The sequence below is a fragment of the Narcine bancroftii genome, chromosome 12 (assembly GCF_036971445.1).
Source record: "Narcine bancroftii isolate sNarBan1 chromosome 12, sNarBan1.hap1, whole genome shotgun sequence".
NCBI classification, from domain to species: Eukaryota; Metazoa; Chordata; class Chondrichthyes; order Torpediniformes; family Narcinidae; genus Narcine; species Narcine bancroftii.
The window spans coordinates 79,498,884-79,524,393 of NC_091480.1; the positions used below are offsets into that span (position 1 = coordinate 79,498,884).

Below are 25,510 nucleotides of genomic sequence, written 5' to 3' on the forward strand. Positions count from 1 at the left end.
GAGAAAGAAGTATTTCTCCATTTATGTAATGCTTGCTTCTTTTGTATGCATCTTTTTGTTATGTCATCGTCTCTTTTTTGGCAAAATTTTGAATCAGTACATTTGGAATGTGTGCTTATGTGTCTTTGGATCAATTCTATGAGTATGCTGTAAGTTTTGTACAATGTCTATGTGGTTTGGTGTTGGAGTCACAAGATTCATAAAGCACAGAAAGAGGCTTCTTGTCCCAACTTCCCCATGCTGACCAAGTTGCTTACCTGTGCTAGTCCCATAACCCAGGTTTTACTTGTATCCCCTAAACCTTTCCTCTCCAGGTATTTGCTCAAATGTCTTAAATGTCTTGCAGCTAATTCCAGCATTTGCATGAAAAAGTTGTTTCTCTGGTCGCTTTTAAACCTCTGCACCACTCTTTCTGGATCCTTGACTTTCTTATTGGAAGACCACAGTCAGTACGAATTGGAAACCACATCTCTTCCTGACTATAAACACGGGCACACCTCAAGGATGAGTGCTTAGCCCACTGCTCTACCCATTATACACCCAGGTGCAATTCCAATGCTATCTACAAATTTGCCGATGACACCACAATTGTCTGCAGAATCACACATGGCAATGAGGAAGCATACAGGAGGGAGAGAGATCAGCTCGTTGAGTGGTGTCACGCCAACAATCTTGTTCTCAACGTGAGCAAAACCAAGGAGATGAATGTGGACTTTAGGAGGAAGTCGGGAGAACATGATTCAGTCCTCACCGAAGGCTCAGTAGTGGAGAGGGTCAAGAACTTCAAATTCTTTGGTGTCAACATCTCTGAGGATCTGTCCTGGAGCCTCCATGTTGATGCAATCATGAAGAAGGCTCACCAATGGCTATACTTTGTGAGGTGTTTGAGGAGATTCATTATGTCACCAAAAACTCGGAAACGTCTACAGGTGAACCGTAGAGAGCACTCTGGCTGGTTGCATCACTGTCTGGCACGGAGGTGCCAATGCTCAGGACAAGAAAAAAACGAGTGTTGTTAACTCAGCCTGTGACATCACAGGCACCAGACTTCACTTGATCGAGGACATCCACAAGAGGAGGTAACTTAAGAAAGCAGCCTCTATTCTCGAGGATCTCCACCATCCAGGCCATGCCCTCTTCACCAGCGGAAAAAAGGAACAAGAGCTTAAAGTCGCGCACTCAGTGGCACAAGGACAGCTTCTTCCCCGTTGTAATCAGATTTAGGTATGGAGATGTTGGTGTGATATGAGGGTGAAGGTGTCTATGTCAACACCAATGGCCATATCACCAAGGGGTTTGTGCTGCAGTGGGGCAAGATGCCCACTTTCATTGGTAAGGCTGAGACAGCATCCCCTTCTTCTGATTGCTCTCTACTGTGGAGTGCCAGGAGCTGGGCTAATGTGTTTGCTCTCTGCGGCGTACACCCACTTGAGCCAGTTCAAGGGCTGGGAACCAAAGGCCATTGAGATTATGTCTTAAGAGTATGTCAAAGAGTCTGTCCTTGCATTAACCAGAGTTGGGAGTACATTTGTGAAGCAAGGACTGGAAGATGCTTCTGAAGTCACAGCTAAGGTGCCCTTGATGATCTCTGGTTACACTCTTCACATAGGTAGAAACTCTTTGTATCCACTCTGACAATACCCACTATAATTTTAAAGACTTTTATTAAGACATCCCTTTAAACTTTTTCTCAAGGTAAGAGAGTCTTTATCCTTCCTTAGTGTTTACACCCTTGGTAGAGATAGAATCTAAAGACAGGCAAGGCAGTGGAGAAGAAATTAAAGATAAATCATAAAAAGAAAAATCAGTGTTGCCTCAATGTAGTACCCAAATCTGGGAATGTATCACTGTTTGGACAATCTTCTCAAGGGCAGTTAGGATGGTTAATAAGTCAGCATGGCTCAGATTCTGTGGATGGTCCAAATAAAAAATTAGCCCTGCAATTGCAAATCACACTGCATCTCTTCCTTTGTGCATATCACAGCTGCATTCCATGAAGCTTGCTGTGATTTAGCCAGAAAGCTCTGGCTCCCAATTTCAGTCCCTGCTGAGCAGATTGGTCCATGCAATATAGTGAGAGGACTTCCACAAGACTCAATCCAGCAAGGATTGGAAAAAGGAAGATTGGACCGAATCCTGACTGCTTACCATTCCCCAGCAATCCTGGCGTTATTCTTAATGTTGACAGGGATTCTACTGGTAACCCCTGCTGATTCTTGACTAAAGAAAAGCCTTTGGCACATGGGCACAGGAGGCTGTCCAGAGGCCTGACATATTGCATTTGTACCAGAAAGAAAGTTTTATATATAAAACCCCAAATCATTTAGCTTTAGTGTTGATGTTGAGCTAGCCTGATCTGGTGACCAGCTGCTTTTAATACAGCACTATGCAAAGTTTATCAGTGGTAATGTGCTTCAGCCAGCTTGCACTCCTGTGGTCTGAACCTGAAACACCAATTCCAGATTCCAGTTCCAGATTGAAAATTCTTCAGCTTCACTTATTTTTATGTCCACTGCTGATTAACAGACTCTCTTGTGTTCTCATGCTAAGGAAATATGGCATAATAAAGACTGACACTAACTATGATATATAACCACATAATTTCCTTTTTTAACCAATACTGCCTATAAATCACATTAATTGGTTGCATGTGCATGGACTTTAGAATCAAGAAGTTTAGGAACCGTGGGAGTCTTGATTTCAAACGATTTAAAAAATTTATTTCATAGTTTAACTAGAGAGCTGGATTAAATATAACTCCTGGCCCCACATGCTATAAAATACACACAGCTCCAATATCCAGTTATGTGAAGCTATTGTTTATCTCCTTGCCTTCTATCCAGCTGTGGTTCAGTAGTTAGACTGGAGGTTTTGAGTTCATCTCCCACTTCAGAGATTTGAAAGTGAATATCAGCATTGTTGCTTCAGTGCAGTGCAGCCAGGGAGATGGACAATACAGAAAAAGACCCTTTGGCTCACTGAGAGTGTGCTGACTATCATACACACCATTTACATCAATCCTATTTTATTCTCACATTCTCATCGACTCCCCACATGTTCTACCATACACCTACACACTAGAAACCTTTTACTTTGTTGACTTAATCTACCTATCATCTTTCCTCTCTCCTGGCCTCCTCTCTATATCCAATTAACACCTTTGGTCTGTACTCCTCCCCCAGTCTTTCTTTTAATTCAGGGGCTTTTTACTCGTACCTTGAAGAAAGGCTCAGCCTCGAAACATCAGTTATATCTCTTTACCTCCTATGGACACGTTTCTGTGTTTTTACTTTACCTACCCACCCATGCATCCTTGGGGTGTGGGACGAAACTCATGCAAACTCCACTTAGTGCAGGAGGGCATAAATGTATTGAAATAGAAACAGTTAAGAAGGTCTCTGGGTCAATGGCCTTAGACAGGCTATGCTCACTGAGGAAATGCTGGGGAGGGAGCCTTCGGGATCTGCCACCCAAGACCCAGACACTAATGGAGGCCACTGAGCCTTGTGGGTCAGCCATAACAGGAAGGGTTTAAGGTTGTTGACAGTCATAGGACTCCAATAGGTGTATCTGTGGGGTTAACAGTGGATGGGTCGGTATTCTGGAGTATAGAGTGGCTCCTTTATATTTAAGGAACCTCACAAATGAGGTCTTTTTTTTCCCCAAAGAACAGTGAATTAAGGGTAATGGCACAGAGAAGGAATTGAGCATTGGCAGGTCAGTCAAGATTGTAATGCAATGTGAGTTTATTGTCATTTACGTAAATACAATGTGCAGATGCACTAAAATTCTAACTTGCTGCAGGCGTACAAGTACAAAAGATGCATTAGCTGCAATAGTGTAAACTAAGTTAATATGCCAAGGGAGAGAAAGAGATAAATATAGAAGTATATTCACAGTTGTATTTACTACAAGAAAAAAGTGATGTTTCAACAGTGCAGATTGAACTTTTGGTGATCTTGGTTAGAGTTCGGGAGTGCAGGGAGGTTCAAGAGCCTGTTAGCTGTTGGGAAAAAAACTGTTCTTGAACCCTGAGAGGCTGATCTTCAGGATTTGGTACCTTTTGCCTAAAGGAGTTAGTGAGAAAAGGTTGTGACTTGGGTAATGGGGTCATTTATGACATTGGCTGCCTTTTTTGAGACAGCACCTCACATTGAATGGCGAGGTGGGCTTTAGGGGCTGTGTGGCCCACTCCTTCTCCCTAACTTGCATTCTCATGTTCTGGTTCAATTAGATAATAAAAATTGCAAGTTCAAAACATTAGCAAGCTGTTTCTAAAAACACAAGTAAATTGTATTCCTTGGGCATTACCCATTTATTATGATAGTTTACCTCCTCAAAGAATTCCAGTGGATTCATGAGGCATGACCCCACTGCTTTTATATCCATGAGACGATCCTTCTGCTTTCTAGATTAATATTGATGGTCTCCCATAAAATGCCTTCGAGCATTTCTGCTACAGTTGAACCAACCGGAGCTGGTCTGTAATTCTCTGATTCATGATTCTTTGTTGCATGTGTACTTATTCTCCATTATCAGTAGGATGGAACTTGATGGTTAATATATGCTGGAATTCCCTTTACTGGTGGTCCTAGATTCAGTTGCTTTGTAAACATCCCCTTTTTTCTAAATTTCCTTCTCATATCCAGTGGCCTTGGTGATTGATGGGACCCCACTTCCACCCCTGTCTCTGTAACTAAAGCTCTCACCCTGCCTTTATTTCCTGTCAACTATTCCAACAACTACTTGCCTGGCCTTTCTAGTTCCCCTTTCTGTAAACAGAATCATCCAACTGCCTGCTGACAGTGTCCTATTTGCATTGTCCTTTTCAACATCGTCTGTGGGCTTGCTGACCTGATTAACAATGGCTTGACTTTAAAAATCTCACCCTTGTTTTCAGATTTCTGCACGCATAATCCCAGTCCTGAAGCAGGATCTCGACTTGAAAAGTTGACCATCCCTTAGGTGTAATAACTTTCATGGATACCACTCAACTCATTGAGTTCTCACAACAGATTTTTTTGCTCCAGGTTCCAGCATCTGTAGTTACTGAATCTCCCTCTCTATCCCTGCTGTCTACTGAAGCTGCTGACCTCCACTGAATCCATCTTCGCTTCCTCTTCATCTTCATTCTCTCTTCTTCCCCCCCCCCCCTCCTTTTGGGTAGAAGATACATGAGTTGGAACATGTGCATCTCCAGATTCAAGCACAGTTTTTCCTTTTGTTACCTATCAAACTCTTAAATGAACATTCCATTCGTATAGGATAATGCTTTTTGCTGTTTAACTGTAATTTTTTTCAACTGTATACTCTGCTCTTCCATATGTTTTTATTCATGCAGCATATGCTGTGCTGTGTACAGGTTGACCTGCAATACAAAGTTTTTCACTGTATCTCAGCACACATGACAATAAACAATTCAATATCTCTGATCATCACATGTAATATCATCAATTTACAATAGAATCAAATGCCTGTAATAAATAGTTGGATGATACGAAAGTTGGAAGAATTGTGGATGATGTTGAAGGTTGTAGGTTTCAAGAGGATATGGGCAGGATGCAAAGTTGGGAGGAAAAGTGGCAGATGGAGTTCAATCTGGATAAGTGTGAGCTGATGGATTTTGGAAGGTCAAACTTGAAGGCAGAGTTAATAGTAGGATGCTTAACAGTGTGGAAGAACAGAGGGGCCTTGAGTCCAAATCCATAGATCTTGCAAAGTTGCTGTATGGTTTGATAGGATAATTAAGAAGGCCTCTGGTATGCTGGACTTCATTAGTCAGGGGATTGAGTTCAGGAGTTGTGAGGTAATGTTGCAGCTCCATAAATCTCTGAGACTACACTTGGAATATTGTGTTCAGTTCTAGTTACCTCATTAATGGAAGGATTTGGAAGCTATGGTGAGGGTGCAGAGCAGATTTAGCAGGATATTGCCTGAATTGGAAAATATGTCTTATGAGGCAAGGTTAGCAGAGCTAGGGCTTTTCTCTTTGGATCCAAGAAGGATGAGAGGTGACTTAATAGAGGTCTACAAGATTATGAGAGACATAGATAAGGTAGACAGCCAGCACCTTTTTCCCAGACTGGGAGAAAAAAACACCAGAAGACATATGTACAAAGTGAAGGATGGAAGGTTTAGGGAAAATATCAGGGCTAAGTTGTGGGTGCCTGGAATACATTGCCAGGGTTGGTGGTGGAGGCTGGAACAATAAGGGCATTTAAGAGACTCAGATGGTCACATGGTTAAAAGTAAAATAGAGGGTTATGAGGTTGGTAATATTTAGGTTTTTTTTAGGCATATAAAGGATGGCACAACATTGTGGGCAAAAGGGCCTGTTCTGTGCTGTTATGTTCTATGTACTTAGGTCACAACAGTACACTCGAGTAACCTGCTGCTGGTGACATCATGTGGATCAAAGCAATATCAGACTGTGGCTACAATATCCAACTGTGTGGAGATTATTGCAGATCAGTGTTTCAAGCTTGAGCCATTCTTGAGAAATGGCTCAAGCCTGAAATGTCAACTGTTTTTTCCTTCCTATGGTTGTTGCGTGACCTGCTGAAATTCTCCAGCATTTTTGTGTATTTCACTCGACCCCAGTATCTGTATATTTTTTCTTGTTTAACTCTGAAGCTTTTGATTTGTGTTAAAGTGCAGTTCTACATGTCCATTCTTTCAACGATAACTGTAAATATAAAAAAATATGTTGATTTGTAACTGTGGATTTAGAAGAGGCACATTAGACCAGCTTGATGCTTTTCACCTATTTTTCCTCATTCCAATCCCACACAAGTCAAGCCATATTCCATGCAGGGGTGCAGTGCTTTTTTTCAGGTGTCGGAGCTCATCAAATATCCTAATGTTATTAGTGGTATTTCCTCCCCTGCTCCACCCCCTATCCCCATCCCCCATCCCAGCACACTTCCGTAAAATCCCCTGTGTTCAGAGTCGACGTCAGAACAAATCTAATAGAGGGGTATTAGGGGCAAAATAGTGCCTATGGCAGGGGTGGTCAATGCGTCAAAATAAATGGTGACAAGGCCGTCTTTTGAGATCTGGGCTTGGTGGCTGCAGTGTTGCATTTGGCATTGAATAATATGTGGCCGCTGTTGAATTCCCCACAAGTTACAATTCCCCACTTGTTTATTTAGCTTTTTTTTACAGAGGTGCCGGAACAGCGCTCTGGTGAGCTCCAGCAGCACTGCACTCTTGATACCATGCATGCTTGAACTTGCACGTGGACACACGTGATCAGATACACACACTCACAGCAATACAAACACATAGTTCATGGAATCATGTCCAACACAACTGATCCATGCCTACCTGAGCTAATCCTGTATGCTAATTTCTTGCCCTTATCCCTCAAAATCTTTCCTGTCTGTGTATCTTTACAAATGTTCTTCAAACTTTGTACTTGTACCCACTTGACCTCTGTAGGTTGCTCCATATTCCCAACATCCTCAGTGATAAAGATCCTCCTTGGTTCCATGAAATTTTCCCAACCCACCCTGAGTTTTAGACTCCCCTTTGCTGGGGGAAAAAAACCATATTAATGCCCTTCATAAATCTCTACCCCAAACATCGTTACTGAGCCTCAGGTATGCACAAGGCTAAATATAATTTTACCAGAGTTACTGCTAAACAATTAAGTGCAGGAAAGCTGGCTAAATTTTAGAAGAGCAGCAACTCGTTGAAACTCTGAATTTGTTATCCAGCAATATTATTACTGTCTTTGTTTAGGCCAGTGTTTTTCCACCTTTTTTTCCCCCCATTCACATACCACCTAAAGTAATCCCTTGCTAACCATAGGATGCCACAGGTACTCCGTAGTTAGTAAGGGATTACTTGAAGTGGTGTGTGAATGGAATAAAAAAGGTTGAGAAACACTGGCTTTAGGCTCTGACAGAAGTGCACAGATTGAATTGCACAAATAATAATGTTTTCTGACAACAAAGAAGAAATTGCTGGTCAAATATAAAGCATGCATGATGAGACTGGCTCTGAGTTTGCAGATTGTCCAGTATTTGCTGACCACAAGAGGTCAGGATGGAGTCACACTGGCTGCTCCAGGTTTCCTTGGCTTGTAATGCACATGCTCCAGACTTTACCGTGATGTGTGATATCTGCTTAGAGCAGCAAGTATTTATAACCCAATATAGTTAAAAAATGTTTAGCAGGTACTGGACTGCAGTGGAGTGGAGGGAAGTTGAGGAGATGAAGGAAAGAAGGGAGCGGTGAAAAGGGGGGAGGATAAGTTTTGTGGGAGAGGAAACCATGGTGAGATGAATGGGGATCAGGGCAAAGGGTCATTGAAGGGTTGGAATAAAGGTTTAATATTATAGAACCAAGGGAGTTTGAAATGGTAGGAATTGTTTCCACTGGCATGGGGTAGCTAACTAGAAGAAACCATCACTAGGGGTGGGCTGGGGGAGGAGAATATTCTTTGAACAGAAAGTTGTAACTAAGGTGTGGACACTGTTTCAAGGTGTGGGGGAAGCAATTTCAACCATAGCTTTCAAACCAAAACCAGAACAGGTTTGCAGTCCCCTCTGGGAATAAAGCAGGGCAGAGGGAAGAACTGGCCACAATCTTTCAAGTGGATACATGAATGAGAGTCCAAACAGACACCTAAACTGTGGGGCACAAATGAAAGGATTCCAGAAGCTCCTCATCCAATTCCTAAAGCACATCAACCATCACTCCAAAGCACTTGGCAGGAGAGCCCTGGCTCACAGAAGTGTCACTCATTGGGAATAGCAGCATTTCCTTTGTGTCTTTCACACATTGATAGCATGGGGAACATTGTGTTTGCCTTTATCCAGACAACATACCTTAAAAGCCTTGTAATAGAGACTTGAGGGGTAGCTAGGTTTATAGGAGGGGATTCTTGAAAGGAGGAAAGATCAGGTGCATCTCCAGACTGATAGGATCATTCAATCCTGGGAGGACAGAGCATGGTGTGTGGAAAGGGGGCTGTGGAATAAAGAAGAGAGATGGCTCAGGTGAGGAAAGAGAGTCCGGAGAGATTGAGACATGGGACTTGAGAGGACTGACAGAAGTTGATTTAGGAATAAGTTAAGGGGTGCCTTTGGGGAGTGGAGCTTGAGGATCATGGGAGTGGGTGTGGAGAGGTGGACTATGGGAAGTGCACAGGGCCACTGGAGGCAGGGGTTGGGGTAGACTGAGAGTAGGTGGTCAGGAATGGAAATAGAGGAAGTGGTGGATCACAGGTTGAGCAGGAGGTGATGGCAAGGCAGCCAACAATAAATTTGTTGGCTGCCTTGTTGTCAGTTTTTACCTCTTGTCATGTCCAATTAACACCTTTTGTTGGCCTGAACTCCTTCCCCAGCCAGTCTTCTGACTTCCTGTTCTTTGCTTATTCCTCTGGGAAGGGCTCAGGCCTGAAATGTCGGTAACATATCTTTTCCTCCTATGAATGCTGTGAGACCAGCTGAGTTCCTCCAGGATTTCTGTGTGTACTTTACTACAATCACAGCATCTGCAGACTTTCCTGTTTCACCCCAAAATCCTTGATCCATTTCAACTCAATTGGGAGTGAATGGCATTGTAGATACCAAGCAGTTATTTCCTCAGTTGCAGAGTCTCCATCCAATGGGTGGAGCCCCAGGGCAAAGGTTTGGATGTTTGGCAGGAAGGGGAGGAGCTTTTTTAACTCAGCAGCTTGTAAATCTTTGGAATTTCCCCCTCAGACAGCAGTGAATGTTCAGCCATTGAGCACTTTAATTATGCTTTTGAGGCATTTTTGAACACAGAGGAAGTCGGAGTCAGGAGGTGGGGGTGGGGAATGGCCTGAGTGAGGGGATGTTGAGGAAAATTGGTCATGAGCTTCCTGACTGAAAATTGATGAAACAGTAACTTTTTCCTGAATTTGCTGAGGGTTTCTGATCTGTTACCTTTTCGTGTTTCAGAGCTAAGAATTTATGGACTACGCGTGAGTAATTAAATTGAGTGCAGATGAATATAATGGTTAGTATGGACACTGAGCTGAATGGCCTGCTTCTGTGCAGCATGACCCGAGAGCTCTGGAATCCCATAAAGCACCCTGGATTTTAAATAAACAGCTTTTGTTTCATGACTGACAAAGTAGGGTTGGGAAGGCCCAGTATTTATTGCCCATCTTTAGATGTCCTTGAGAAGTTTGTGGATGTCGTCTTGAATGATACTGGTAAAACCAGGCCAGTCACTTTCGTTAAGGACTTCAGATATTTGTGCAACATGTGAAGACTAGAATGAAGGACTTCAGTTCAGTGGGATGGATTGGAGATGTTGGATGTGTTCTTCTTGTGGAAATAACAGAGAGATGATCTGGCAGGCCTTTCTAAAACAGCTGGATAAAGTAGAAGAAATGGAGAGCTGTGGAGGTTGAAGTGTTGAATATAGACAAAGCCATCGTGGATAGTCTTTATGAGGGAGTCAAGAGTTATCAGGGTAGGGCAGAAAAGAGTTGAAAGCAAGATCAGAGCATCTATCCTAATGAATAGGAAACAGGCTAGAGGAGTAAATAACCATTGCTTTATAATCTTTGATATTTTTAATTGATCCCAGTAGATGTTGTCCTCCAGTGGCACCTCCTCACCCCTTATCCCAAAAGAGTTTTGGTAATGCATCAGTAGGGTGAGGTGTTCATAGTGAATCCTCCCTGGAACAGTCTGGGTATTCTCATACCTCCAGTGATGAGACCAGAGGGTGGAACTCCAGGAATACTGGCCACCATTCAGGTTGGTAGGCTGAAAGGGTTAAACTCAGAAACGATGTGACACTTTTGCCAGCAGGACCTGATGGAACTCTCAGTGCTCTGTTACGGAATCTGATCTCCACATTAAAATTCACACGAGACCCATGCACGTGCACACACACACATATATACATTCATGCACAAACATATTCATAGTATATGTGTTCAAGGCGATAGATACTTACACATTTACTTACCACCCAGATCCAGCAAGGAAAATGTATATCAACTGAATTAGGGGCTCTAAAAGAAGGAAAAGCTCCATGAATTATTGACTGACCCAATGAGTCAGACTGATTTGGCCTCTCTTGGGGCGCTTGTCTGCTCTATATCTTTAATAAACCTGTCTTCCATTGACAGTTTCTTTCTGCCTGGAATGCGCCAGTAATGTGCTTGTGACTGCACTCTCCAGCTACCAAGCCTAAAGCTCCTTGACCTTCAAAGGAAAGCAGGGCATTTTTGGAACACAAAATGATGAACAGGATTGTTTCTGACAGATCCATGGGGTTGGAAACAGAATGAAATCGGAAATGTACAGCCTGCACCGGTGACAGTTTAACTCCAGTGGGCATTAACATTACCATGTCAGCACTACCCTAGACATCGAACCATTTGCAGCATTGTGCTCAAGACAGGCTATATTCCTCTGAGCAGACAAAGAATTGCTGGAGGAACTCAGCAGGTCGGACAGCATCCATGGTTAGATATGGTCAGTTAATGTTTTGGGTCTGGACTCTTTATCAAGATGATAGGGAAGTAAGTGATATCATATAATATATATATATATAAGCAGGGGGAGGGCCCCAGAGAGGATAGGACAAAAGGTGTGAGAGGTGGAGAGATGGGTAGAGGGAGGGAGAACCACTTGGATGGGTTGGGGAAGAAAAGTTAGAGGGTAGAAAATGTGAGTAAAGGAGTGGGTTGAGATAGAAATCGTGGAAATTTCTTTCTCTTCCTTACTAAGCTTGTCTGATTGTGGTTTCTAAGCTTAAAGCCAATCTTCTCCTGCCTTCTCCAACTCTTCCATTTCTCTGCCACTTTTGGCTTCTTGCTCATCTCTGCTTCCAGCGCTGGCAGTCATGTATTCAGCTGTCCATTCCCCCTCTCCTCCCTTTAAATGCTCATTTCAAATCATATTCATGATCAAGCTCTCAGCTACCTGCTATTTCATCATCTTTTGTGTTTTTCTGTCTGCTGACCATCCCAAATTATGCCTCAGAATGTTTTAATATGTTAAAAAATTAGATAACAATGCAAGCTGCTTTTGTCTCATCTTCAATGTCCTGAGATCAAAGCCAGTTACAGGAAACAGCCTAAGTATTGGGGCTTGTTGGAACTGGAATAAAGTAATTCATCTCTGAGAGGCAGAACAAGTAAATCTGCATATGCTACTCATCAATTGATTTCCTTGTTTGATGCCTCAAACAAGGATTAATGGCATGCAGAGAGAATGCTGTGAATTTAATGATTTACACTCCAGTTTCTGGAGGGAGAAGGAATGACATTTGGCTGCTTTAAATCATGCAAAAATGACTCATTACTGAGGAGCGAGAAAACTGAAGCACACACAGAATGAATATAAAGTATTCATTCATTGAATGAATGAATACTCTGCTTCCCAGTTGTTGTCTCCTTAGGCACCAGTGGGTTCAAACTGCAGCTTGGCCATGTGGCCATCAAGAAATCATGGAGGAAGAGTTAAGACTCAGTGCTGCATCCAGCAGAGTGGGTGATGGACATGCCTCAAAGGTCTGACTGCCATTTTGGGGCCTCTGATATTTTTGTTCTGAAGCCTATTTCAGTGAAGCTGACAGCCATCCTTTTGTATGAGGATTAAACATCACTTAATGTGCAGAGGTGAAAGAATGCCTTGAGGATAATCTCTGGGATGTTGCTACCAATGAGCCACAGCTGATGCCACTCTTATCAGCACTGATTCTTTCCCCAAGATTCTTTTCCCCCTTTATAGTAGTAATTTCATCTATTCTATCTTGGTATGGATAAAGGGATTCGACTCAAAATGTTGACTGATCATTTCTACTCATGGATGCTGCCTGACCTGCTGAGTGCCTCCGGCAACTCTTTGCTCAGGGTTCCAGTGGCCTTTGTGTTTGTCTGATTTAAAACATGTTGGTCATGGGAAGAAGTGGCTCCCTGATCAACAGCCAAGAATTCAGCAGTCGAGAAATGAAGAGGCAATTTTCTTGATGACGTGACTGTAGGGAGGACTCTGCAGTGTCTGGAACGTGGGAGCGAAGTATTGCTGGCAGGAGGTCAACCAATGTCAACTCCAGGAATATTTCCAAGCAAGGTAGGGAAAATGCCTCAATAACTGGGGATGTCACAATTTTCCCTACTCCATTCTGGACTGTTCTTAATCAATGCCAGTATAAGAAGCCATTAAAATATCGCTGATCTCACTTTGCTCACCCTCTTTGAAGGCAAAATTATTTTCTGGACACCAGATTCCTTTAGTCACTTTAAAAGCTCAGCAACTCACTGTATAAATGTTTTATTTGCGCAAAAGAATCTTGCATGCCTATTGAAGACTCATGATAAATAATTTGATTGTGACTCACGACTGCTCTCGTCTTTAGAATTATACCCATAGCCTTGAGTTATGTAGTCAAGTGACTGCAGAAAAAGGCAAAATCAAATTAGACTTGTGCCCACGGCTATCTGCTGTGTTCGATACCTCGTACACATTTTCATTACATTGTAGAACATTATCATTACCACCTGAAGCACAGTGCATTCACATTATGCATTTGTTTCCCTGAAATGTTTTGCAAGAAGCCATTTAGAATGAGTTGAATGTAAATGCAACATTAGTCATCCAAATGTAAAAGAGCACAGCCATTCCTCCAGATGGGACAAGCAAACATGAAATCATTGAGTGAATGAATAGTTTCAAAATGGTTCGTCTTCTTGTTTTCTTGGTCAATATTCTCTTTATCTTTCAGGAGCCTTAAGTGAAGAAACAATTTCTGTTCGAAAAAAATAATGACCATCTTAATAACCCCATGTATCTCCTTGGGGCTGTTCACCATGAGAAACAAAAGGCTGAAAATGTATTTGGGGTGTCTTAGAAAATGTTGCTGCAAGTTGTTCACAGCAAGATCCCACAAATAGCCAAATAATTTAAAAAAAATAAAAGATCAGGTATTGGTTGAGCAATAAGTGTTGGTCTGGATTCCATCAGAAAGTTCCTTGATCTTTTCTGCCCACATGAGGGGCAGACAGATCCTTGATCAAGTTCAAATCAATGGGAATCTCAGGAGAGTGTGTCAAGGGAATGAACAACATTGTTTCTACATCCAATATTGACCAAAGGTATGTAAGAATAAAAAATCAGAGAAGCAGGAATGGGCTGAATGTTCCACCATTCAGTATCATGGCTGATGTCCTCCTGACCCCTAGCCTTGCGTTCCTTCCTGTTCCCATTATCCTGGATTCCCATATGGAGCAAAAATCTATCTCAACCTTGAAAGTATAATGCTTCCACAGGTTGCTGAGGTCCAGAATTTGACCGATTTACAGCTCTTTGAGGATCTCAACAAAGGATCCAACCTGAAAGATTGACCATTTCTGTCCATGGATGCTGCCTGACCTGCTAAAACTCTCCAAGTTCTCTTTGTTCTTACACAAGGCCAAAGTACCTTCTTATCTCCACATTAAATAAACAACTCCTTATTGTGAAATGATGTCTCCTAGTTGTAAATACATTCTCATCAGGAACGTTTCAATTCTCAGAATCTCTCAATCTTCTGAATTCCAAGGAGGTTTGATCCACCTTGCTCAACCTTTCCTCATGAGCCAATGCCTTCAGTCTAGTATTCAATGAAGTGAACCTTTTTTCAACTCTCTCCAGTGCAAGAATATCCCCTCCTTATATGAGTAGATCAATAGAGGTTTTCAGGTTTAAAACAGGCGCAGATGTGGTTGATAGTCCAACTCTATTTTCTCATGGGTTAACAACAGCAAGAGAGCGTAGGTTTAAGGGGAGAGGAAAGAATTTTGACGAACATCTGAGGAGTTTATGTTTTACAATGAGTGGTCGATATCTGGATTAAACTGCCAGAAGAGGTAGTATCAGATACAATCACTACGCTTAAGACACATTTCAAGAGGCACTTAAAAACGCAAAACCTTGTACATTGTACAATGTATACGGCAATAAATTCATTAATGTTATTAAGACAATTAATATGGGCAAATGGGATTAATGTAGATGGGCAAAAAGGTTAGCATGGACAAAGGACTTGATTCTGTGTTGTATGACTCTATGACTAAGATAAAAGAGCATTGTCTTTGGTGGTGGTGTGTTTGTCTGGATAAAGGAGTGGCTAACTGACCAAAAACAGAGATAAATGAGTCATTTTCCATTAACTCTTGGTGACGCAGTATTCAATGCTGTATCCCTCAACTACCTGTCATCTCTAATATTGGCAGATGAAGTAATTGAGTATACTGCAGCCAAGTTGATTCAAAAAGGGATGGTTTAACAAGTTATGAGATCACAAAGAGCCTGTCAAGCCATATAGGCAGGTTAAACAAATGGACAAGGAGTGGCAGATGGAGCATGTTGTGAGAAATGTGAAGAAAAATGGAACAAGATTATAAAATGTTGTGGTATATGGTGATTTGGTGGTCCCAGTGCATGTAATGTAAAATGTTAGATAAGTAATTATGATTAATAATGGAATGTTGGTCTTTGTTAGAAAGATTATTGAGTATAAACAATGGAAAGTTTGATGCAGGATGATAGGGCATGATGTGCTGAATTGGAGGCAATTTAAAGAGGATTCACTGGGTTGATTCCTGAGATGAACGAGCTGAAGTGTGAAAAATGTTTGAACCAGTTGAGCTTATCCGGCACTAAGAGTAAAAGGTGATCTTATTGAAACATAAAGTTCTGAGTGGGCTTGACAAGAGTATATGTTGAGAGATGGTTCCCATCATTGAAATATCTGGAACTCAGGGACAGAATAAAAGATCAGGTGGAGGGGAAGAGGAACTTCTCTTGAAAGTTGGGCAAATCTTTGTAATTCTTACTCTAGAAATATATGAAGGCAGAGTCCCTGAATGTATTCTGTGCAGAAAAAGACGGACCTATATGGAGAGAGAGAGAGAGAGGGAGCAGGAAAGTAGTGTTTTCACAAGCAGGGCTGATATGCCTACCCTTGATCCTGTTCTCTTTTGTTTTAATATTCTGATCCACATTTCCTTGTTAGTCCATCACCTAATGGGGAAAATATGACTTTCCCAGAGTCATGTGTAAGTGGAGGGTTACCAGTACAATGGAAACTCCAGTAATCATCTGCACAAAATGTGCAATAAGAGACGAGATCGCTGGTACCCCTGCTTCCAATTACCTAAAAGACACATGTACTTGTCCGTCTAAAGGACAACAAACCAGAACTTTTGCAAGTCTCTATTACATCCTCATAATTTGATACACCTCTGTTAAATCATCCTTTAAAATCCTCTGTTGCACATCCTAAACAATCTTTCCTCATAACCACAATCCTTCAGGTAAGGACATTACATGTCACAGAGTCACCAGAGTTGCCCTCTGTAAAATAAAACAAGAAACTCTAAGACTGATTCATTCCCTCCAGCAAAGGCCAAAATTCAATTTGTCCTCTTGATTACCTACTGAACCTGCAAACCAATTTTTTGTGATCCATGCACAAACACTCCCAGGTCTCCCAACACAAGAGCATGAATAATTAAATGACCAGAGATCATTCAAATCAGGAGCATGACTCACAAAGTTTCTACCTTGCTGTGTCACCAATATGTTTAAGCTTTATTTGTTGCAATGTCAAATCATTGTGTCAGCAAAGTACTTGTCTTCTGATTGACATTATATCCTATTATTCATAATGGAAAAACATAATGTTTTCCCAAACAAAATTACTCAGGTGCAGCCATAATTTTTGAATGGATTGAAGTGGATCCAGTCATGGTACTAACATTTCACATGTCCAAATTAATGCAGCATAAACTATTTAAATGCTGATAGGTTGCTGTTGTATTGGTTGATCTACATACTGTTCAGCAGGATATTTCTTTGGATTCATGACTTCATTTTGTGTAGATTGTGTCATTTGTCTTCAAAAGTTCCTTCTCGTTGGATAAAATGTTCATGTTTCATTTACACAGATCAGAGTCACTAAGTGGCGTTCATGCAAAGTGTATGATTCTATCCTTCTGGTTTATTTCCCTCTCTCCTACCTACTTTCATTTCAGTGTATTTTGCAGCAAGCTGCTTTGTTTCCTCGGGGACAGTGAAGAGGGTTCATTTCAAGTCTGAGCCAGACGATTCAATATTCAATCCCCATTCAAGAAACCTAAACACAAACTACAGGGTGGAGTTCCAAGAGAGTGCAGCACTGGCAGTGGTGTTATCCTTTTGATGGGAATAATAGATTCCTTGGCAATACTTACAAAGAGAGCAGGGGATTTCTCCTATTTGTCCAAGATCAATATTCATCTCTCAACCAATTGCGAGAAATCATCAGGGCATTTATCAAATTGCTGTTTCCTGGCTTCACTTTGCTCAGATTGGCAGTTGTAATCTCCAATTTAGCTCTCAGAGTTGTAAGATGTTATATTAATGCAATCTTGTTCTTTCTTTTACAAAGTAAAAGTGGCCATTAGAGGGTTGACACTTGCCCATTCAATCACCTTATCTGAGCTCTCAGAATTGGACCGCGCTTCTCCAATGATGCTCAGATCATCTCAGCAACTGAAAGACCAACCAGGGAGGTTGCAATGTAATTTTACAACTTTCAATCCAGAGTGATGAAGCATTAAAAAAAAATCCCTGAGCTGGTTAGTGAGTGGTATCACAACCAACACTATCCAATTCTAATTTGATCAGCTTTTACAAGCATTTAGATTGTCGATTGAAGCAGCCACCCTATAAAACTGTACTGCTCCAGATCTTTGTCTGATGTCAACATTCCCCCCTCTACTTTTATTGCTACACTGCATTAGCATTTTTATGGACTACAATCACTGATGCCACTCTGATGCTTGGTATTGCATTGTGCTTTGCTGCCATTTTATTATTTTGCTGACAATCACTTTTATTTACAATATAAAGTAACTCCATTTTGTGAAACACAGCAGCTGGTTGTCCAGGAGGTTTTGGAGGTGGGGGGTTAGGTTGCAGTGGTGCAGGGGGTGGAATGGGAAACTTGTTGGTAAAATGTGATTGTCAACTGGGAAGATTCTGCTCGTGGCTTTTAAGGCAATTTGCTCTGTTGAAAGGAATATAGCTCAGAGTTAAAGGCAGGTTACAAATCAGGTAATAGCTGAGTTGTTCGACAGTGATGAAGCATTATGGCTGTTTTTCTCAACATTGATTGCAAAAGGGAGATGTTCACTTTGTGAAAAACGTGGTTATTAGACTGATCTACTGCGTCCAGCAATTAAAGGGCTGTCAGACTGAAGCAGACACTGTCGTAGCTTGACAATGCCAGTACAGGCCTTCTCCCTGCTCACTAATACAGAGAGCAGCAACCCTCCCCCAGTTCTCTAAAGCTAAACCTTGTTTCCACATAGCAGAACTAAGGTATTCATTTGAAATGAGCTAGAGTGTAATGGCCATGTCATTATTTCCTGACATTGCAGGACAAGGGATTTCTGCTGTGTTGATATCTTTTGAAACACTTCATAGATTTTACGGTCCTGCTCTGTTCCCATTACAAGAACAGCAGACTTCTTAAGTGAGGACAGACGAGATATGCTTTGGACACATATTTTGTAGCAATCATCTTTTGCGGTTGACTCAGAATTGATATCAGTGATGAAAATAAATAACCACTACCAACACATTTTTTATCTTCTCTACTAATGAATGTTGGTATTCAGAGAAATCTAGTGTGATAGAGCCACTAAATTACTGTGAAATATATAACTAGGAAGGCAAATAAAATGTGGGGTTTGTGATGACAATATACTGCAAAAATTAGCAATTCTTGCTACACGGGTGGCACGGTTAGTGTCACACAATTACCAGTGCCAGAAACCTGGCTTTGAATCCAGCACTGTCTGTAAGGACCTTGTATGTTCTCCATGTGCCTGTGTGGGTTTCCTCCCACCCTTAAAAATGTATAGGGATTGTTGTTTAATTGAAGCATTTGTGCGGCATGGGCTCGTGGGCTGGAAGAACCTGTTACCATGCAGTATGTCTAAAATTTTTTTTAAATTACAGGACTTTTGATTTGACCACAGCTAAAGTATTGAGTAGAATTCAGCCTCCTTATTTAAGGAATGGCATATTTGCTCAGGGATAACAGAAGCTTGACTAGATTAATTCTTTGTTTGGGAATGGTTAAGTCATGAGAGAAATTTGAGTAGACTAGCCCTGTACTTTGCAGAGCATTGGCATGTAGAGGGATCTGGAGGTTCAGTTCTTTAGATTCTATACATAGGATGGTAAAGAAGCCCTGCTTGCTTGGTATGCTTGCCTGCATTGGGCAGGGAATTGAGTATAAAAGTAAAGAAGTCACATGGCAGCTGTATAATCTTCAGTTGGGTTCCACTTAGAATATTGTTTCTAATTCTGGTTGCCCCATTACAGAAAGGATGTGGAGTTTTTGGAAATGGTACAGAAGAGATTTACCAGGATGTCTGGATTTCAAGGGTATGAGCTAACAGGAGAGGTTGAAGAAACTTGGATTGTTTTCTCCTCTGGAGCATCAAAGGTTAAGGGGAGACCTCATACAAGTTTATAAAGTTATGAAAGATATTAATAGGGTGGTTAGAAAGGATTTTTTTTGCCAGGGTAAAAATGTCATATACTAGAGAATGTGCATTTAAGGTGAGGAAGGAATACTTTAAGGTGATGAATGTGGCATGTTTTTCCACACAGTTCCAGTGTGGGTGGTGGAAGCAGATATAACAGCAGTGTTGAAGAGGCTTCTGGATGGACACTTGAATGTGCAGGGAATAGAAGTATATGGATCATAGACAGCAAAGCTTCAGCATAAGTTGGGCATTGTGTTTAGCGCAGTCATCATGGCCTGTTCCTCTACTGTTTTCTTCTATGTTCTGTGTACTTACTGGAATTAGACATGGCCTAGACAATGTTCAGGAATGGGCTTATAAGTGACAGGGGACATTCGTGCAAAAGAGGGTCAGGTAATGACCTTATCCCATGAGAGAGAATTTAAGATACAGGTTGACCCCACTTTATGAAACTAGAACATTTTTAAAGAACCTTTCGTAAGCCAAAATGGCGTAAAGTGAAGAAGCGATTACCATTAATTTCTAAAGCTGCTTTCAGGTGCATTCTCCACCAAGAATACACCTGAAGAAGTGGATTCAGACCTGTGGAATGGTCTTACAGGTGGCAGTGCTGAAAGCGCAGCGCTGGCCGCCTGAAAGGGACAGCTGCACGGGAGGCGCCTCGGAGTGCACTCCGGCTCCTGTCCCTTTGGGATGTCAGTGCTGGGGTGGCTGGCGCTGACAACTCACGCTGGCCACCCCAGCATCCCGCGCCGGTCGCCCCTACCCTGATGTCCGGGGCAGGGGCAGTGGGGAGGGGGGCTGTCAGGTGCTCGCCTAGTGGGACTTCAGTGCTCTGGCGATTATCCCTCCCGGAGAAGGGTTACAAAGTGTGTCTCGCAGGCGCCTCCTGGAGTTTCAGGTGGCCTTCCGACAGCCACATCGGGGTATAATATGTGGTTTTACATCAGGGTATTTTGGCCACCTGAAAGTACCTTATGGGAAAATTATTTGAATGTTCCCAGACCCAAAAAATAACCTACTAAATCATATCCAATAACACATATTTATTAAAAGCAGGAACGATATAATAAATACACAGCCTATAAAGTAGAAATAATGAATGTACAGTGAAGTTAGGAAGATTCTTTGAAGGTTGGGGTGTAGGAGAGAGAGGAAGAGCTGCTGCACGCACAGCCTGTATAACAGCTTGCTGCTTTCATAAAAGTGAAAATCTTTTCATAAAAGTGAACACAGGTTTCTTCATAAAAGTGAATTTGTGAAAAGTGAGTATTCATAATGCAGGGTATACCTGCATTTAAGATCTTGCTTAACATTCAGTAGGTTTCCCCACCATCATCAACTGGGGAATGGGGGTGGGGGGGGGGGGCATCATTGATGAGATACTAAACTGGATCAGCCACAATCATACAGTGGTTGCAAGAGCAGGTCAGAGGCTGGGTATTCTGTGCTAAAATAAACAAAGCAGGAGATAGGGGACATCCCTGTCTAGTTGATCTAGTCAATTTAAAATAAGTAAAAATTTGTCCATTGGTCACCACCCTTGTAGATAAATTTTTATATAAACCCAATTAATAAATATTGTTCCAAAACCAAACTTTTCCAATACTTTATCCAAAAAAATTCATTTTAACCTATCAAAAGCTTTTTCTACATCTAATGCCACTGCTCCATCTAAGTCACCCCTTTTTTGGGCCAAATGAATGAAACTAATCAAACTAGCAACATTATCAGCAGAATGACGCTTTTTAAGAAATCCTGTTTGATCTAAATGAATAAAATTTGCTAAGTATTTAGCTAATCTATTCACTAAAATTTAACAATAATTTTATAATCAGCATGCAATAATGATATAGTTCTAAAAGTATAGGTTTTTTTTGAGTATAACTAATAATTGCATTTGAAAAAGATTCTGGAAAAGAATGGGATTCCGCCATTTGTTTCAACACCTCCATAAAAGGTTCTTAAATTTCTTTAAAAATTCAGGCGGGACTTATCACTCTGCAACAATCACAAACTTCTCTTGCCGTAAAAGGAACATCTAAATCTCTTTGATCCTGATAATTCAAACTAGATAAATTTATTTGAGATTTTTTAAAAACTCTCAATTTTTGTCTCCTCACAAGTAGATTGAGATCTCTATAAATTAAAATAGAAATCTTTAAATGAATCATTAATTTCTTGAGGTTTATAAATAATCTTTTTAATAGCATTAATTGTTCTAGAATGTTTGTTCCTTTTTTAACAGCCAAGGGAAAACCTTACGAGTCCTCTCTCCTATTTCATAATACCTTTGTTTACTTCTCTCAATTAATTTTTCTGTTCTATAAGTCTGACTCATAATGAAGTTTTTTCAATTAAATTTTTCCTCATTTGTCCCTTTTCATTCTAAACCTTTCCAGTCCACATTCCTGCCTGAAGGTCTGTTAAACATTGGAATTTTACCCTCAGTCTACCTCTTCCTCTGATAGTTCATTCCATGTACGCACCATCCGGGTGAAAAACCTACTCCCTCAGGTCCCCCTTTCAATTTTTCCTCTCTTAACTTGAATCTATGCCATCTAGTTTGAGACTCCCTACCCTGAAAAAAAAATAGATTGTGACCATTCATCGAAACCTCCGCCCTCGGTGATGTGTTTAGAAAAACAGCACTATAACTTGGATTTTTTTTATAGATAGCGCATTTTTGAATTGTGGTCACTGCTGGAATGGAGGTTGTTGAGTGCAGCACAGCAACCATCCACACATATCTTTCACTCAGCTTCAGATATTGGGTAAATTATAGCTACTAACCTTGACACTGAGCAAAGCACTATTGTTTTTCTGTGACGTACTGCTCTGGGATTTTTCATGTCTAACTGATAGGGCAGATAGATGCTTAGTTTAAAATCTCATCTTAAGGGCACCTCCAACATTGCCATATTAATTAATTAGGTTCAAGACTTTTAAATCTATACAATCTTTCAACTGCCTTTTCCAGGCAAGAATGTTAACACTTGGCTTTGATTTCTCACAGTAATGCACTGGGCTTACTTGATGAACTATTGGAATAACACCAGAGATATTTAAAACTGCTGTCACTTTGGGGATTTCCCTTCAGATCAAACACATTTTAAGTATGAATTTTGGTCATGATAGTTCAATTACATTGTGTTAAAAGCAAGCTGCTTTTTAAAAAAAATTGTTTCTTTCACTGAACTAAGGTGACTTTGCACCTCAGTTATGTATATGGCCTGTAAATTTCAGCTGTCTAATAAAGTCTGCTTTGTAAAATTCTGTTTGGCATTGCACAGTGTTTTACACATTTTATAAGCCTCTAGTCTTAAAGGTGTGTTGCTATTGTACTGGGAAGATTTTGAGTCTCCCAGTTAACAAAAAAATACATACGTGCACATTCACACGTACACATGCATAATCAGACAAACACACACAAACACACAGAAACATACCTGAAACATGCATATGTGCACACATACATTTGCACATACAGGCATGTATGCATACACATGCACACACTTAAACACAGAAACATATATAAAGCACACGTACATACACATAAACATACATTAGTGCACAGGTGCAGACATACACACACACCTCACTCTGAACCAGTTGTAAATTTCTGCTCTTAATCTAAAGCTGAAGTTGTATGATTCCATATGCCCACTTACTCACTGAGGAAGTTCAATTGTTTGCAAGGAGAGAGTTGAAGAAATTGAGCTTCTTGAATCTGAATCTTTGGTGTATGTGTTTTTTGGCAGCAGACCCGTGAACAAAGTCTGGACAAAAGGCTGGGAATGGCCCCAGGACTGAAGCAGCAACAGTGAGTGTTCCTGCCAAATATTCCCATGGACAATGAATTCAAAACCCACAATAAAAACTCCATTCATTGCTGTTGGACTCTTGGAATGTACTTTTCCAGACTCCTTATAACATAAGTCATTACGATTGCTCCAACTAATTACAATTTCATCTCGAGAGAAACTAATTGCCACATCAGATTCTGTTCCATGCCACTTATGTCACTGTGGAAGGACATCAAGGTGGGGCTTGGCCTTACTGGGTTGGAAAATTCCAACATAGTTTCCATTCTTAATCACTAGCCAACAATTCTGGTTGGGGCTCTTGTGTTGCCTTGATGAATTTGATGCAGTGCAAAGCTCTGAGCTATAAAGCTGAGTTTGAAGACTGATATTTAGGTTCACACACCAAAGAATCTATGTGCTTGAGTTGTGGGTCCTTGGATCAGAAGGATGTACTGGTACTTCAGGGCTGAAGGGGTTATACTGCCACTCTTCAGTTGAGATGTGAAACATTCATTCAAACTCTCAGAGTAATAATTAAGGATTCCACAGCATTATTTCTAGGAATTTTCTTTGTTTCTTAGTTGTCCAGCCAATATTTATCCTTTACCTGACATTATTAAATGCAGTTAGTGCAATTATGATCTCATTCCTGTTTGTGGGTGCTTGCTGTGTCAAAATTGTCTGCCCCTCATTTCCTATACTGTACTTTTAATTATTTTTATTGGTTGTAATGTATTTTGGGACATCCTGAGGTCATGAAAGACACAAAATAAATATCTTTCTTTGTTCCTTCATTGCATGCTTTAACACAGTGACCAGGCTATTTCTGATCATTTTGCCACTCACTACCTTCAAAACAAGTGTAACCTCGCTCTTGATACTCTAATCCCCAAAGGTGAAGAAAAAGCACAATGAACACTTGATATTCTCCTATTGAGATGCAGAGGAAACCCTAAGATGTTGGCACGATGGCATAGCCAGTAGTGCTGCTGTCTCACAGTGCCTTATGACTCAGGCTCAATCCTGAGCTCTGCTGTTGTCTGTGTGGAGTTTCCATGTGTGATAATCTGGGTTTCCTCTGGGTGCTCAGTAGTTTGATAGGTTATTTGGCCTCTGTTAATTGTCTCCAGTGTGCAGCTGAGGTGTAGAATCTGGGGAGGTTGTCGTTGATGAGAATATGGGAACAATAGAAAGGATTTTGTAAATAGTGGGCTGAAGGGTCTGCTTTGTGTGTATATCTCTGTGATTCTAAGGCACTGCAAACCCAGCAAGATTAATGACGCATTAAGTTTGGGTGTTTGCTGATTACTTTTATGGAGCTGCTATATATTTTATTCCTCATTCCCATTTTATTCCTCCTTCCTTGTGTTTGAGCTCAGTGTGACTTCAAAGGCTTCATAGCCCAAAGCCATGCACTGTGCAACATAAGTCTTCAGTTCATCCCCAAAAGTGACACCTCCAGCATGGCATATCAATGAAACCTGGCATCTCCCTTAACTGATGGGCTTTAAACCTCGGTACCTTTAAGAAATTTTATTTCAAATTCTATTAACGATACCTTGACAAAACATGTGCAACATTTATTGCCTTTTTGATTGAATGTAATAAATAGGACCATAAATTAAAACAGAAATGGTAATGAAAATTGTAGTATCTGCTATAAAGTGAATCATTTTTCACTGTTAATTAGATTTTCTGTTCACTTCTATCAAAGTTGATTTCCGAAAGAATTTGTAGATACATATACTTAGTAGTAAATATAAATAGTCTCTCAGAGGGCACTTTGATTGTATGATCTGAAGAAATGCCCAACTACATTGGATGCAGCTCTAAGCTCCCACAATATTTTGGCTGGGAAACTTCTTCAGAGTATCCCTCAAAGAGAATTCACAGTGGACAGCTGAATGGAGTTAAATAAAAAAACATTTTGGCTGAGGTGTTGAAGATGTGTGATCCAGAATAAGTATACATCTAGGTATCTGTTTAAAAATGCGGAAAAGTATCCAGATATGTACTGTCCAAAAAAAAAGCAAGTCAAAGCCAATCCAACTAATTAATTTTAATAATCAGCGAGAAGATTAAGTTATTAAAGCTGCAATGAGTTGGCACCTACTACTCTTTGGGGTTAATTTCATGTTCTTCCAGTTCTATTTAGCTCCAGACCTCAGTACAATCTTGGTAC

The 25,510-nt window shown here is 40.9% G+C and overlaps 1 long non-coding RNA gene across 3 annotated transcripts in view; it reads left to right on the top strand.

Moving 5' to 3' along the window:
• LOC138747633 (uncharacterized) overlaps window positions 1–25,510 on the top strand; it is a 74,421-nt gene that overhangs the window by 2,114 nt on the left and 46,797 nt on the right. For all 3 annotated transcript variants that reach the window (XR_011347586.1, XR_011347587.1, XR_011347588.1), the window contains exon 3: window positions 23,284–23,345. This is a non-coding gene — a long non-coding RNA (uncharacterized lncRNA). The remainder of the gene's footprint in view (window positions 1–23,283; window positions 23,346–25,510) is intronic.